At 51.3% G+C, this 14,288-nt stretch overlaps 1 protein-coding gene across 1 annotated transcript in view; it reads right to left on the bottom strand.

Moving 5' to 3' along the window:
- The window catches only part of KDM1B (lysine demethylase 1B), a 93,403-nt gene that overhangs the window by 10,690 nt on the left and 68,425 nt on the right, over nucleotides 1–14,288 (bottom strand). The gene's annotated exons all lie outside the window — the stretch shown is intronic.

Here is a 14,288-nt window from a genome sequence, read left to right as displayed (position 1 = left end):
TGCACATAGGGTGTTTTGCCATGAATCTGCAAAAATAGGGATTTTTGTGTGTACTCACCGTAAAATCCTTTTCTCCGAGCCACTCATTGGGGGACACAGGACCATGGGTGTTATGCTGCTGTCACTAGGAGGCTGACACTAAGCTGAGACAAAAAAGGTTAGCTCCTCCTCTGCAGTATACACCCTCATGCTGGCTTCCAGAGACCCAGTTCAGTGCAAAAAGCAGTAGGAGAATAATAACAATATATCATGTAACAGTAGAGTACAACATGTCAAAGAAAGTAAAAAACCAAAAAAGGTAAAGAGCCGAACAGGCTAACAGGGTGGGTGCTGTGTCCCCCAATGAGTGGCTCGGAGAAAAGGGTTTTACGGTGAGTACACACAAAAAACGGTAATTAGTTCTTACCGGTAATTGTATTTCCAGGAATCCACCTGACAGCACCATTGGAGGACGTCCTTCTTATCCGTAGTGGGACAGGAACCACAAGTTAAAAGGACCCTCCCCACTCCACCCATCAGTGATTTTCTAAGTACCACATCTGGATGGATGCAAAAAAGAGAGTTTATTTACAATTACACACCAATGTTACATCACATTAGTCAGTAGTAAAAGTTTGCAGTGGGAGGGAACTAGTAGTGCTGTCAGGTGGATTCCTGGAAATACAATTACCGGTAAGAACTAATTACCGTTTTCCAGTCCACCACCTGACAGCACCATTGGAGAATACCAAAGGATGTTAACTAGGGTGGGACTACTGCATGTAAGACTTTCCTACCAAAGGCTAATTGGTCTGATACGACATCTATTTTATAGTGTCTAGCAAAGGTAGAAAGACTAGTCCAAGTCGCCGCCCTACAGATTTGCTCAGCTGAGGCTCCCCCCTTCTCTGCCCATGATGTAGAGATAGCTCGTGTTGAGTGGGCCCTAAGAGTATCCGGGGGATCTTTCCCTTGGTTTGTATATGCTAGGCTAATCATGTTTTTAATCCACCTAGCAATGGTTGATTTTGCTGCCTTGCAACCCCTATTTGGACCACCGTATTGAATAAATAAGTTAGTGTCCCGTCTCCAGCTTTCTGTCGCCCCCAGGTATTTTAGAACAGTCTCCCTAACGTCAAGGTTATGGTAGACCCCTTCTTTTGCGTTTTTAGGGTGTTGGCAGAAAGAAGGAAGGATTATTTCCTGATTTATATTGGTAGATGATACTACTTTGGGGAGGAAAGCTGGGTTATGTTTGAAGACTATTCTGTCGTCAAAGATTTGAAGATATGGGTTCTGGATAGAAAGAGCCTGCATCTCCCCTAGCCTTTTAGCCGATGTGATGGCAATTAGGAAGGCGGTTTTAAAGGAGAGATTGGCTATGTCCATATCTTCTGACAGTAAGAAAGGGGTTTTACACAAAGTGTTAAGGACCAGGTTTAGGTCCCAAGGAGGAGTTGATTTCCTCACAAGTGGCCTCATTCTCTGTGTGGCCCTGGAAAACCTTGCTATCCAGGGATGGGAGGCTAGTGATGTATCAAAAAATACACTAAGTGCTGCAATCTGTACTTTTAGAGTACTAGGCCGAAGGCCCTTGTCAAATCCGAGTTGCAGGAAATCGAGGATCTTGGGGATATCTGGCTTTGAAGTATCCACATGACCTTCTCCCAGAAAGGAACAATACCGCTTCCAGATCTTGTTGTAAATCGCCGAAGTCACCGGCTTTCTGCTTGCCTGGAGAGTGGTAATGACCTCTTCTGACAGGCCTCTGGATCTTAAGGTTTGCCGTTCAGGATCCAAGCAGATAGGTGCAGAGAGTCTGGATTCTTGTGGAACACCGGACCCTGAAGCAGAAGGTCCTGCCTGTTCGGTAGAAAGACTGGTTCTTCTGTTGACATCCTGGACAATAGAGAAAACCAGCTTCTTTTTGGCCAGAAGGGAACCACCAGGATTACAGTTGCTCTCTCGTCTCGTATCTTCCTGAGTGTCTTCGATATCAGAGGAAGAGGCGGAAAGGCGTACAGGAGGCCTTCTCCCCAATACTGAGACAAGGCGTCTACTGCTGTGGCTCCATCTAGAGGATTCAGAGAAAAAAATGCTCTGACCTTTGCGTTTGACCTGGCGGCAAAGAGGTCCACCTGAGGTGTGCCCCATTTCTGGCATAGACAGCTGAATACTTCCGGGTTCAGTTCCCACTCCCCGGGATGTACCGACTTTCGGCTCAAGAAATCTGCTAGTTGATTCTTGGTACCTTCCAGGTGAACTGCCGAGATGGATTTGACAGATCTTTCTGCCCACCTGAAAATCTGGTCTGCTAAGTGTTGCAGTGGTGGATGTCTCGGACCTCCCTGGTGTCTCAGAAATGCCACTGCTGTGACATTGTCGGACAGTATTCTCACGTGTCTGTCTCGGACCAATGACTGGGCCTGGCTCAACACTTTCCAGATCGCATACAGCTCTCTGAAATTCGATGATCTTGCCGCAATCTGAGGAGTCCATTCTCCCTGGTAGTATGTTCTTCCTATATGACCGCCCCATCCGTATTGACTGGCGTCTGTGGTAACCGTAACACAGGGATCTAGTACCCACAGTACTCCCTCTCTCAGGTTCCTCGGTCTGGTCCACCAGGTTAGGGATCTCTTCACTGACGGAGACACAAGCATCTTCCTGTCTAGGGAACTCTGTTTCCTGTTCCAGGATCCTAGGACTTCTCTTTGCAACTCCCGTGAGTGGAATTGGCTCCATTTCACACAGGGTATGCATGCTGTCATGAAGCCAAGTATCCTCATTGCATCTCTTATGGAGGGGGTACTTCTTCTGAATTGATGGATGTGTCTGATCAAGGCCTCTTGTCTGTCTTCTGGTAAGAAAGATGTTCTTAGGTTGGAATCCAAGATCACCCCCAAAAATTTTATTCTGGAATTTGGGACCAGGCAGGACTTTTTCCAGTTCACAATCCACCCCAGCTCTTGTAGGATGGAAAGGGTGAAAGTGCAGTCTATCTTGAGGAGTTTCTGTGATTTCGCCATTATCAGGAAGTCGTCCAGGTATGGGACTATGGTCACATTCTGATTCCTCAGATAGGCCACCACTTCCGACATCAGCTTGGTAAAGATCCTGGGCGCTGAAGCAAGCCCGAAGGGGAGACATCTGAACTGGAAGTGATGTACAATCCCCCTGTTCATTATGGCAAACCTCAGGAATTTTTGGTAGGAGAGGTGTATCGGGACATGATAGTATGCATTGCTCAGATCTAGGGTACACATTACCATGTCTTTGTCTATTAGAGGCGTCGTGGATCTTATAGATTCCATCCGGAATCTTTTGTACCGTACCCATTTGTTTAATGGTTTTAAGTTTATAATCGTCCGGGAGTCCCCGGACGGTTTCTTTATTGAAAATAAATGAGAATAATGGCCTTCGCCTCTTTCTGAGATGGGAACTGGCACAATCGCTTCTAATTCTAACAGCTCCTGGATGTTTGTCCACATGGAGGAGTCGGAGAGCGGGCAAGGTCGGGTTACTACAAATCTTTCTGGGGGACTGCCGGAGAATTCTAATTTGTATCCCTGTGCAATTACTTGTAGAATCCAAGGATTCTGGGACACCTTCTGCCAACCCCCTAGAAATTTCTGTAATCGACCTCCCACCTTTATGTCATTTATTTGACTTTGGTGTACCTGCACTAGGGAAGATGGAATCTCTACCTTTTCCACCCTTGGGATAAGACCACCTCCCAGTCTTCCCTTTCCCCTTGTAGTCTGTCCTCTGACCAGGTCGGGACCTACGAAAGGGCTGATATTTTTTGGTATTCTCCTCAGGGAAACCTTTCTTTTTATCTGAGGCCTTTTCTAGAATATCGTCTAGAATTGGCCCAAATACTTTATTTCCTGAGAATGGGATTCCACACAATTTATTTTTTGACTGGAGATCCCCCGACCAGGTTTTAAGCCATATGGCTCTTCTGGCCGCATTAGACAGGGATTCGCTTCTAGCCGCGAACCTTACAGATTCGGCAGAAGCGTCTGCCATAAAGCCTGTTGCGAGTTTGAGCAATGGCAATGATTTAAGGATAACCTCTCTGGAAGTTTTGGCTTTGAGGTGATCCTCTAAATCGTCAATCCATAAGTGCATTGACCGGGCTACGGAGGTTGCCGCTATATTGGCCCGTATTATTGCCGCGGAGGACTCCCAAGTTCTCCTTAGCAAACCGTCTGCTTTACGATCCATAGGATCTTTTAATGCGGAAGAGTCCTCAAATGGGATTGAGGTCTTCTTCGCCACCTTTGCTAGTGGGACATCGATCTTGGGTACTTCATCCCACACTTTAATGTCCTCAGGGTTGTAGGGCAGACGAAGTCTAAAGTCCCTGGGAATCACTAGCTTCTTCTCCGCTTCCTGCCACTCTTCCAGGATCATGGAACGAATGTGGTTGTTGACGGGGAAGACTTTTGTCACTTGGGCATGTAATCCGCCAAACATCTCGTCCTGGATCGAGGTCTCCTCTGGTGTATCTTGTAACTGCATGGTGTTACGCACAGCATAAAGAAGCTCATCCGTGTCTGTTGCGGAGAAGAGATATCTCTTCCCTCTGCCCACAGATCCGTCTCTTTCTTCCTGGTCAGAATCCCCCGAAACCTCACCCTCGGAAGAGGGGCTAGATTCCCTCGGCCTCTTCCGTGAAGTCTGCGGTTCTGACTGAGTAGCCTGGGGAAGATTCAAGCTTGAGATAGAAGCCTGAACCTCCTGTCGTATCATGGTCCTCATACTGGATAGTAGCGCTGTCTGCTCATCACCCACAATTTTGGATGTGCATGATTTGCACAATGGTTTCCGCCAGTTTTCCGGAAACTTAGTGGAACATATCGGGCATTTATTTTTCCCCGATTTTTTTCTTTCGGCTGTGGGGATGGAAGGCTCAGCCTAGGGTAAAATAGAGACACGTGGCACCGTAAGTAGGAAGCAGGGGGAGGGGTGAGCTTTGTGGTATGGCTTTGCATAGCCCACTCACGTGCCCCTGAAGCTGGTCAGTCCCCTCAGGTCTGGCAGTCTCCTCCATTAGTGACAATTCTACGTATAGCCGAGTGCTCCCTTTGTCAGGATGGCCGGCGGTATACAGACCCCCCTGGTGAGATTATATAGGTTTTACCTGGTTGATCCTGCCCTCCTTACCGCCGCTGCGGTGACCGCGCTGAGCCCCTCACCGAGGCCGGCGCTGCTGCCGGCGTCATCCTCCATGCTGGTCGCACCGGAAGTGACGCGGTCGTCGCGACCGGAAGTGACGCGGCCGCTGGACCCGGAAACCGCGGCCGCACGCTGGAGCCGGCCGCTGCTGGAAGCGGTCGCCGCATACACCTCCCGGCATGCAGGCACCAGGGCCGAGAGCCCCCCGAGGAGGAAGCGGACCGGACCCCAGGAGCAGCGCTACACTGGGGAGGCTGAGGGACCCCCCATGGCAGGTATCAGCCGCAGATATCTTGCGGCGGGGAAGGGAAAGGCTGGGCCCCCCGATCCCCACCATCTGCACAGCACCGTCGGAGGGCGTCTTGCAGTTCCTATCCGCAGTGGGACAGGAAAAACACTGATGGGTGGAGTGGGGAGGGTCCTTTTAACTTGTGGTTCCTGTCCCACTACGGATAAGAAGGACGTCCTCCAATGGTGCTGTCAGGTGGTGGACTGGAAATCCCTATTTCTCCATCGCCACATTGGGGGACACAGTCCGCAGAGGAATGAATGTGGACATTGTAGTGCTTTGTGAAAGTATGCAGGCTGGACCACGTTGCGGCCTTGCAAACCTGCTCCGCCGTTGCCTGATGCCGCATGGCCCAGGAAGCACCCATCGACCGAGTGGAGTGAGCTCTAATCCCCGCCGGGATAGATCTGCCCCTGACCCGATAGGATTCCTGGATAGCAGATCGAATCCATCTGGCTATCGTGGCTTTAGACGCAGCCAAACCCTTTCTGTGACCCTCCGGGAGAACGAAAAGGGAGTCTGATTTTCTGAAATGAGCCGTTCTGGAAATGTACCTCCTCCTAAGGGCCCGTACCACGTCCAGGGTATGAAGGGCTTTTTCAACCCTGTGTTTTGGCTGCAGGCAAAAAGAGGGAAGAATGATGTCCTCGTTAAGGTGAAAAAGAGGACACCACCTTAGGGAGAAAATTCGGAGATGGACAAAGGACTACCTTGTCCTGGTGGAAGGCAAGAAAAAGAGGTCAGCAGGATAAAGCGGCCAATTCTGAGACCCGTCTGATAGACGTTACGGCCACAAGGAAGGCAACCTTCCAGGAGAGGACCGTAAGCGGAATGTCCTGAAGAGGCTCAAAAGGAGGTTCCTGAAGAGCCCCCAGAACCAAGTTGAGATCCCAGGTCTCTAACGGCATCCTGTAGGGTTGGCAGCGATCCTATGTTGGAATAACACGGATAACGCTGAGATCTGACCTTTGAGGGAACTCAGCGCCAAGCCGGAGTCCAAACCGGACTGAAGGAAATCCAAAATGCAAGGAATAGAGAAAACGAGCGGAGGGTGACCTCAGAGCCTGCACCACGAGAAGAAGGTTTTCCAGGTGCGGTGGTAGATAGAAGCGGAAGACGACTTGCGAGCGCTTATCATGGTGGGAATGACCTGCTGAGAGAAACCAGCTCGAGTTAGAATCCAGGTTTCAACAGCCATGCCGTTAAACGTAGGGCCCCTGAGCTCTGGTGGCAGATCGGCCCTTGACGAAGCAGATCTGGGCAGTCTGGTAACCGCCAGGGGATGTCGGCTACGAGCTGAACGAGCTCCGCGTACCAAGCGCGACGTGGCCAATCCGGCACGACCAGAATGACCGGAACCCCCTCCGTCTTGATCTTCTGGATCACCTTCGGCAGTAAGGGAAGTGGAGGAAACACGTACGGGAGTTGGAACTGACGCCACGGGGATATCAGCGCATCCACTCCGATAGCCTGGGGATCCCGAGAACGTGCAATGAAATTGTGAACTTTGGCGTTCAATCTGGACGCCATCAGATCCACGTCCGGGGTCCCCCAGCGAAGGCAGATCTGTCGAAAAACCTCTGGATGGAGTTCCCACTCCCCCGAGGCAAGGCCCTGACGTCTTAGAAAGTCCGCCGCCCAGTTTTCGACACCCGGAATGTGCACCGCGGAAATGGTGGAATGGTTGGCTTCGGCCCAACGAAGAATGTGGGAGACTTCCTGCATCGCCGCCCTGCTGCGGGTACCCCCCTGGTGGTTTATGTATGCCACCGCTGTGACATTGTCCGATTGGACTCGGATTGGGTGACCCGCGAGCAGGGGGTGAAAGAGTCTCAGGGCGAGTCTGATCGCCCGAATCTCCAGGATGTTTATAGGGAGCCTCGACTCCCGAAGAGACCAACGACCCTGGGCAGAGTGGTGAAGAAACACCGCACCCCAGCTGAGGAGACTGGCGTCGGTAGTTACCACTAACCAGCGGATCGGGAGAAGAGACTTCCCCTGGAGGAGAGATGGACCCAGGGTCCACCATAACAGGGATTGTCTGATCCGCGGAGACAAAGGGCATGGACGATCGAGGGATAAGGGACTCCTGTCCCAGTTGTCGAGCAGAGCCTGTTGCAAGGGGCGGAGATGGAGTTGAGCGAAAGGAACCGCTTCCATTGCGGCTACCATTTTGCCCAGGATCTTCATGGCGAACCGAATGGGTCGCGGACGAGGATGGCAGAGCGTCCAAGCTCCATGCTGAAGCTCTCGGGCCTTGGACCGAGGGAGCAAGACCAGTCCCCTTGAAGTGTCCAGTATCATTCCCAGAAAGGAGATCCGACAAGCAGGAACGGGGGAGGACTTGTCCCAGTTGATCAACCAGCCCAGGCGCGAAAGAGAATCCAAGGTAATATGGACGCTTGCCTCGCAGGCCTGATAAGACGGACCTTTTATGAGGAGGTCGTCTAAGTAAGGCAACACGACCACTCCGCGAGAGTGAAGAATGGCCATAACGGCCGCCATGACCTTCGTGAATACCCTGGGCGCCGTGGCAAGACCGAAGGGTAAGGCCGTGAATTGGAAATGGTCCTCTAGGGTGACAAAACGGAGGAACCTTTGATGAGATGGGAATATTGGGATATGAAGATAGGCATCCTTGATGTCTACTGATGCCAGGTATTCCCCTGTCTCCATCGAGGAGATGACCGACCGGAGCGATTCCATCCTGAAGTGCCATACCATTACGCACTTGTTCAGGAGCTTCAGGTCCAAAATGGGGCGCACTGTCCCGTCCTTTTTTGGCACGACGAAGAGGTTTGAGTAAAAACCTCTGAACCTCTCGTGTTCCGGAACCGGAACAATGACCCCGGACTGGCGGAGGGAATGAATGGCGCAAAGAAGGGCGCGAGACTGAGCCCCTGAACTGGGAGACGAGAGGGGAAAAAACGAGCTGGAGGGGAGGCAGAGAACTCTATTTTGTAGCCAGACGACACCAGATCCCTGACCCATTCGTCATGGATGACGGAGAGCCAGACTTGCTGAAAAAGAAGTAGACGTCCGCCTACTTTGGTGGTATCGACTGGAACAGTTCCCGAGTCATTGCGAAGGGAATCTGGCAGGCCTGGACCCTCTGGTTCTGGGTTGCCTAGGCTTTCTTCGCCACCACTGATTCGGCCTAAAAGAGGGACAAACGTCTCTGTCTGAGCGAGCGGATCGGTCCGATCTGGAAGGGGCGGCAGGATTGGACCAGGCTGGACTGCTACAAAAGGGCCGAAAGCGAAAATATGGTTGGCGCTGGAAGGCAGTCTTGGGCCTCTGTTGGGGAAGGAACTTGCTCTTTCCCCCTGTAGCGTCGGAGATAAGCTGGTCTAGCTTTTCTCCAAAAAGACGCCCGCTCTGAAAAGGGAGAGAAATCAGAGACTTTTTAGAGGAGGAATCTGCGCGCCACTCTCTGAGCTAAATAGCTCTTCTGATGGTGATGGCGTTAGAAGCCGCCGATGCTGCACAGTTCGCTGCATCGAGAGATGCGTACATCACGTAATCACCGGCCATGGCAATCTGTTTGGCAAGGTCCGCCATCTCAGAGGGAAGATCCTGTTCCTGAACAGATTTTGCTAGGGCATCTGCCCAGGAAACCATTGCCTTGGCCACCCAAGCCGCGGCGAAGGAGGGAGAATGAGAAGAACCTGAGGCTTCGTACACTGAGCGAGCTAGGGAATCTAGCTGGCGCTCTGTGGGATTCTTAATTGAAGCGCCATCTGGAACGGATAAGAGAGTTTTGGAAGCTAGGCGCGAAACCGGAGGATCTACTAATGGGGATTCCGTCCAGTCTTTAACAAGATCTGAGGAAAAGGGATACTTCGATTCCAGGGCCTTTTTGCCCGTGAAACGCTTATCCGGACGCTCCCTGTGTCGCCTGACTATATCCAGGAAATCTGGGTGAGAGGCGAATGTCTTATGGGAACGCTTGGCTCTAGTAAAGGAGACTGAGTGGTCCGGAGCAGGATTAGGGTTATCGTCCACTTTAAGGGCGTGATTGACTGCCTCAATGAGGGAGTCAACTGTAGATCTAAACTCCGGAGCATCCGGGTCTAAGGATACATCAGACTCATATTCAGAGTCGTGAACGCTACGAACCCCTAAAGAGGGTGAGCGAGAGGTGGAGCCGCCAGAAGCTGAGTGGCGTGGTGAGTGCTCAGGAGAGGTAGAGCGGATCCGTTTTCTGGATGACCGCGCCTCTTTCCGGAGAGAGCGGCCCCTGCTGGCCGACGATTCCCCTGTAACAGAGGGATCTCTTAACCCAAGAAAGGGATTGCCCCGCTCCCCAGGTGGGTTCTGAATGGATTTGATAGCATTGGCTAAAAAGTCCACGGACTGAGACAGAGAAGCGACCCATGCAGGGGTACTAGATACGCCGGTGGGGGTGGAGGGCTCCTGGGCACTTGGGGCATCGCAGGCTGAGCAGAGGGGGGAAATCTGAGGCCAAAGAAGTGGAGCCTGGCAGGTGGTACATGCAGAAAAAAAAACGGTAATTAGTTCTTACCGGTAATTGTATTTCCAGGAATCCACCTGACAGCACCATTGGAGGACGTCCTTCTTATCCGCAGTGGGACAGGAACCACAAGTTAAAAGGACCCTCCCCACTCCACCCACCAGTGATTTTCTAAGTACCACATCTGGATGGATGCAAAAAAGAGAGTTTATTTACAATTACACACCAATGTTACATCACATTAGTCAGTAGTAAAAGTTTGCAGTGGGAGGGAACTAGTAGTGCTGTCAGGTGGATTCCTGGAAATACAATTACCGGTAAGAACTAATTACCGTTTTCCAGTCCACCACCTGACAGCACCATTGGAGAATACCAAAGGATGTTTAGCTAGGGTGGGACTACTGCATGTAAGACTTTTCTACCAAAGGCTAATTGGTCTGATACGACATCTAATTTATAGTGTCTAGTAAAGGTAGAAAGACTAGTCCAAGTCGCCGCCCTACAGATTTGCTCAGCTGAGGCACCCCCCTTCTCTGCCCATGATGTAGAAATGGCTCGTGTTGAGTGGGCCCTAAGAGTGTCCGGGGGATCTTTCCCTTGGTTTGTATATGCTAGGCTAATCATGTTTTTAATCCACCTAGCAATGGTTGATTTTGCTGCCTTGCAACCCCTATTTGGACCACCGTATTGTATAAATAAGTTAGTGTACCGTCTCCAGCTTTCTGTCGCCCCCAGGTATTTTAGAACAGTCTCCCTAACGTCAAGGTTATGGTAGACCCCTTCTTTTGCGTTTTTAGGGTGTTGGCAGAAAGAAGGAAGGATTATCTCCTGATTTATATTGGTAGATGATACTACTTTGGGGAGGAAAGCTGGGTTATGTTTGAAGACTATTCTGTCGTCAAAGATTTGAAGATATGGGTTCTGGATAGAAAGAGCCTGCATCTCCCCTAGCCTTTTAGCCGATGTGATGGCAATTAGGAAGGCGGTGTTAAAGGAGAGACTGGCTATGTCCATATCTTCTGACAGTAAGTAAGGGGTTTTACACAAAGTGTTAAGGACCAGGTTTAGGTCCCAAGGAGGAGTTGATTTCCTCACAAGTGGCCTCATTCTCTGTGTGGCCCTGGAAAATCTCGCTATCCAGGGATGAGAGGCTAGTGATGTATCAAAAAATACACTAAGTGCTGCAATCTGTACTTTTAGAGTACTAGGCCGAAGGCCCTTGTCAAATCCGAGTTGCAGGAAATCTAGGATTTTAGGGATATCTGGTTTTGAAGTATCCACATGACCTTTTCCCAGAAAGGAACAATACCGCTTCCAGACCTTGTTGTAAATCGCCGAAGTCACCGGCTTTCTGCTTGCCTGGAGTGTGGTAATGACTTCCTCTGACAGGCCTCTGGATCTTAGGGTTTGCCGTTCAGGATCCAAGCAGATAGGTGCAGAGAGTCTGGATTCTTGTGGAACACCGGACCCTGAAGTAGAAGGTCCTGCCTGTTCGGTAGAAAGACTGGTTCTTCTGTTGACATCCTGGACAGTAGAGAAAACCAGCTTCTTTTCGGCCAAAAAGGAACCACCAGGATTACGGTTGCTCTCTCGTCTCGTATCTTCCTGAGTGTCTTGCAGTTCCTATCCGCAGTGGGACAGGAAAAACACTGGTGGGTGGAGTGGGGAGGGTCCTTTTAACTTGTGGTTCCTGTCCCACTGCGGATAAGAAGGACGTCCTCCAATGGTGCTGTCAGGTGGTGGACTGGAAAGGTAGTATGCACCTTTGAGGAGGTTTTAGATCTTGTCTGGGACATGGTGTACCCTAATGTAAGATAGACCGCAGGGTCTATAATAAGGAAGCGAGGGCGGCGCTGCAGGGGAGAACCTGACGTAGTCTCCTTACCCGAGGTCCTGTGTCCCGCAGAGGGAGAGAGAGCGGTGGTGCTGGCGAAAGCAGGCGTTCACAGCGCTGCACGTGAGAAGCTGCGGCTGAGAGAGCTGGAGCTGCGGCGTGCAGGGGAAAATCCAAGATGGCCGCCGAGATTAGAAGATCTCGCAGAGAGCGAGAAGCGCCAGGACCGGGGGGCGGCGCCGCCGAATGATGAGAAAAAGGGGCGGAGCCTATCGGGAGAATGGAGCTAGGCCGAAGCCGGGGACTAAATTTGCGGCTTCGGCTGAGCGCCGGAGGCTATGGGGCCCGGAAAAAAACGTGCCGCTGCTCAGAAGCAGCCCTCTGGACCGCAGCAGGTGACCCCCCCCCCCCCCCCCCCGAGGCACTTACCCAGATAGAGGGTGGAGCGCAGAGACTGCTGCACACAGAATCCTGGGGAGCTGTGCCCGGGGCGATTAGGACGGTGCAGGGATTGGGGAGCCTCCAACCACCATCCCCTGAAAAGTGGGTGGAGAGGAACCGTCCGCCACCATCCATCAACCGCGTATTCAGTGGTGATGCAGTGGGGGCTGCACGGACGCCACAACATCAGGTGCCTCTGAACAGCCGTGGGTGAGACCTGGTGGGCAGGGCAGATGTCCGGCAATAAGGCCTGGCTGCAGAAGAGGGTACTGGAGGTGACACTCCAGTGCTCGTCTGTAAAATAGGGGGGGAGATCGGTCCCTTGAAGGGGCCCGTCGCCCCTAGAATCAGCTCAGGCAGTGGCATCCCACGTCGCAGGAGAGGATACGGAGAGGTGAAACTCCCGTGCTCGCCTGTTGTTGGTTCGGGGGAGATCAGAACATGAAAGAATCCGTCGCCCCCTTCGTCCGGATTAAAAAGGTTTAAATCCAGTGTGCCTCCTACGGACACTAAGCTTGAACTGGGTCTCTGGAAGCCAGCATGAGGGTGTATACTGCAGGGGAGGAGCTAACCTTTTTTTGTCTCAGCTTAGTGTCAGCCTCCTAGTGACAGCAGCATAACACCCATGGTCCTGTGTCCCCCCAATGTGGCGATGGAGAAAAATCCCAGCTGACTAATCACAGCAGTAAGTTGAAAAATGAGATAATTTCATTTGGCAGGTAGAGTAGCAGGAGAAGGAAATGACTTTTCAGCCAGACAGGATGACCACTGAATGTAGATGGGGGCCTCACAACTCTACATTAGGTCTCCTTCACAAGTCCATACAAAACATGTTCATGAAATAAAATGTACAGCAAACACCAACATGGCAAGGAGGCTTTAGGGAGGAAGAAGGGGACAGAGCTGAGGGTTTGGACAGGTTAAATTACAATACCTGATCCTTTTGTTCCGATCTGAGAAGAGCGATTACCAGAGATGTGGGGCAACGGTTTGCCTTCTCCTTATTCGGGACACAAGCATGTTTGATTGTGAAAGTTGGGATAGATAACCTTGGCAAAGTAAGGATTAGGCTCGCCCATACCTCAGGCTATGTTCACATGTTGCTGCATTTTTCTAATGCAAATTAAAAGCTGATTTTAACAGTACTGGCAAAAGCTATGAGATTTCAGTAATTTCACGCACATGCTTGTTTTTTCCATGACTCAATTGGAAAACTTTTCCTTTTTTTAAAGGGAACCTGTCACCCCGTTTTTTCGGTATGAGATAAAAATACTGTTAAATAGGGCCTGAGCTGAGCATTACAATAGTGTAGTTTGTGTACCCCGATTCCCCACCTATGCTGCCGAAATACGTTACCAAAGTAGTCGTTTTCGCCTGTCAATCAGGCTGGTCTGGTCAAAAGGGCGTGTTGTCTTCCCCCAGATTTTGCGTAGTTTTCCGTTGGTGGCGTAGTGGTGTGCGCATGCCCAAGGTCCCGAATCCTCTGCCAGGCGATTTAAAAGAGCGCGCTGTTCGTTATTTCATTGGTGATCGGTGGGCGCGGCCATCTTCCTTTGGCCGCGCGTGCGCAGAAGCGGTGCTCTGCTGGCCGCGGCTTCAGGAAAATGGCCGCCGCGATATCCATCTGCGCACGCGCGGCATCCCGCGGCCATTTTCCTGAAGCCGCGGCCAGCAGAGCGCCGCTTCTGCGCACGCGCGGCCAAAGGAAGATGGCCGCGCCCACCGATCACCAATGAAATAACGAACAGTGCGCTCTTTTAAATCCCCTGGCAGAGGATTCGGGACCTTGGGCATGCGCACACCACTACGCCACCAACGGAAAACTACGCAAAATCTGGGGGAAGACAACACGCCCTTTTGACCAGACCAGCCTGATTGACAGGCGAAAACGGAGACTTTGCAAAGGTATTTCGGCAACTTAGGTGGGTAATAAACGCATAACAAACACACTAATGTAACGCCCACCTCTGCCCCTATTTAACGCTATTTTTATCCCATCTTCCAAAAACGTGGTGACAGGTTCCCTTTAAAGGGAACCTGTCACCCCCAAAATCGAGGGTGAGTTAAGCCCACCAGCATCAGGGGCT

This window comes from Ranitomeya variabilis, chromosome 6 (genome assembly GCF_051348905.1).
Source record: "Ranitomeya variabilis isolate aRanVar5 chromosome 6, aRanVar5.hap1, whole genome shotgun sequence".
NCBI classification, from domain to species: Eukaryota; Metazoa; Chordata; class Amphibia; order Anura; family Dendrobatidae; genus Ranitomeya; species Ranitomeya variabilis.
The sequence above is the reverse complement of the archived record's forward strand: the minus strand, read 5'-3'. Positions and strand labels throughout refer to the sequence as shown.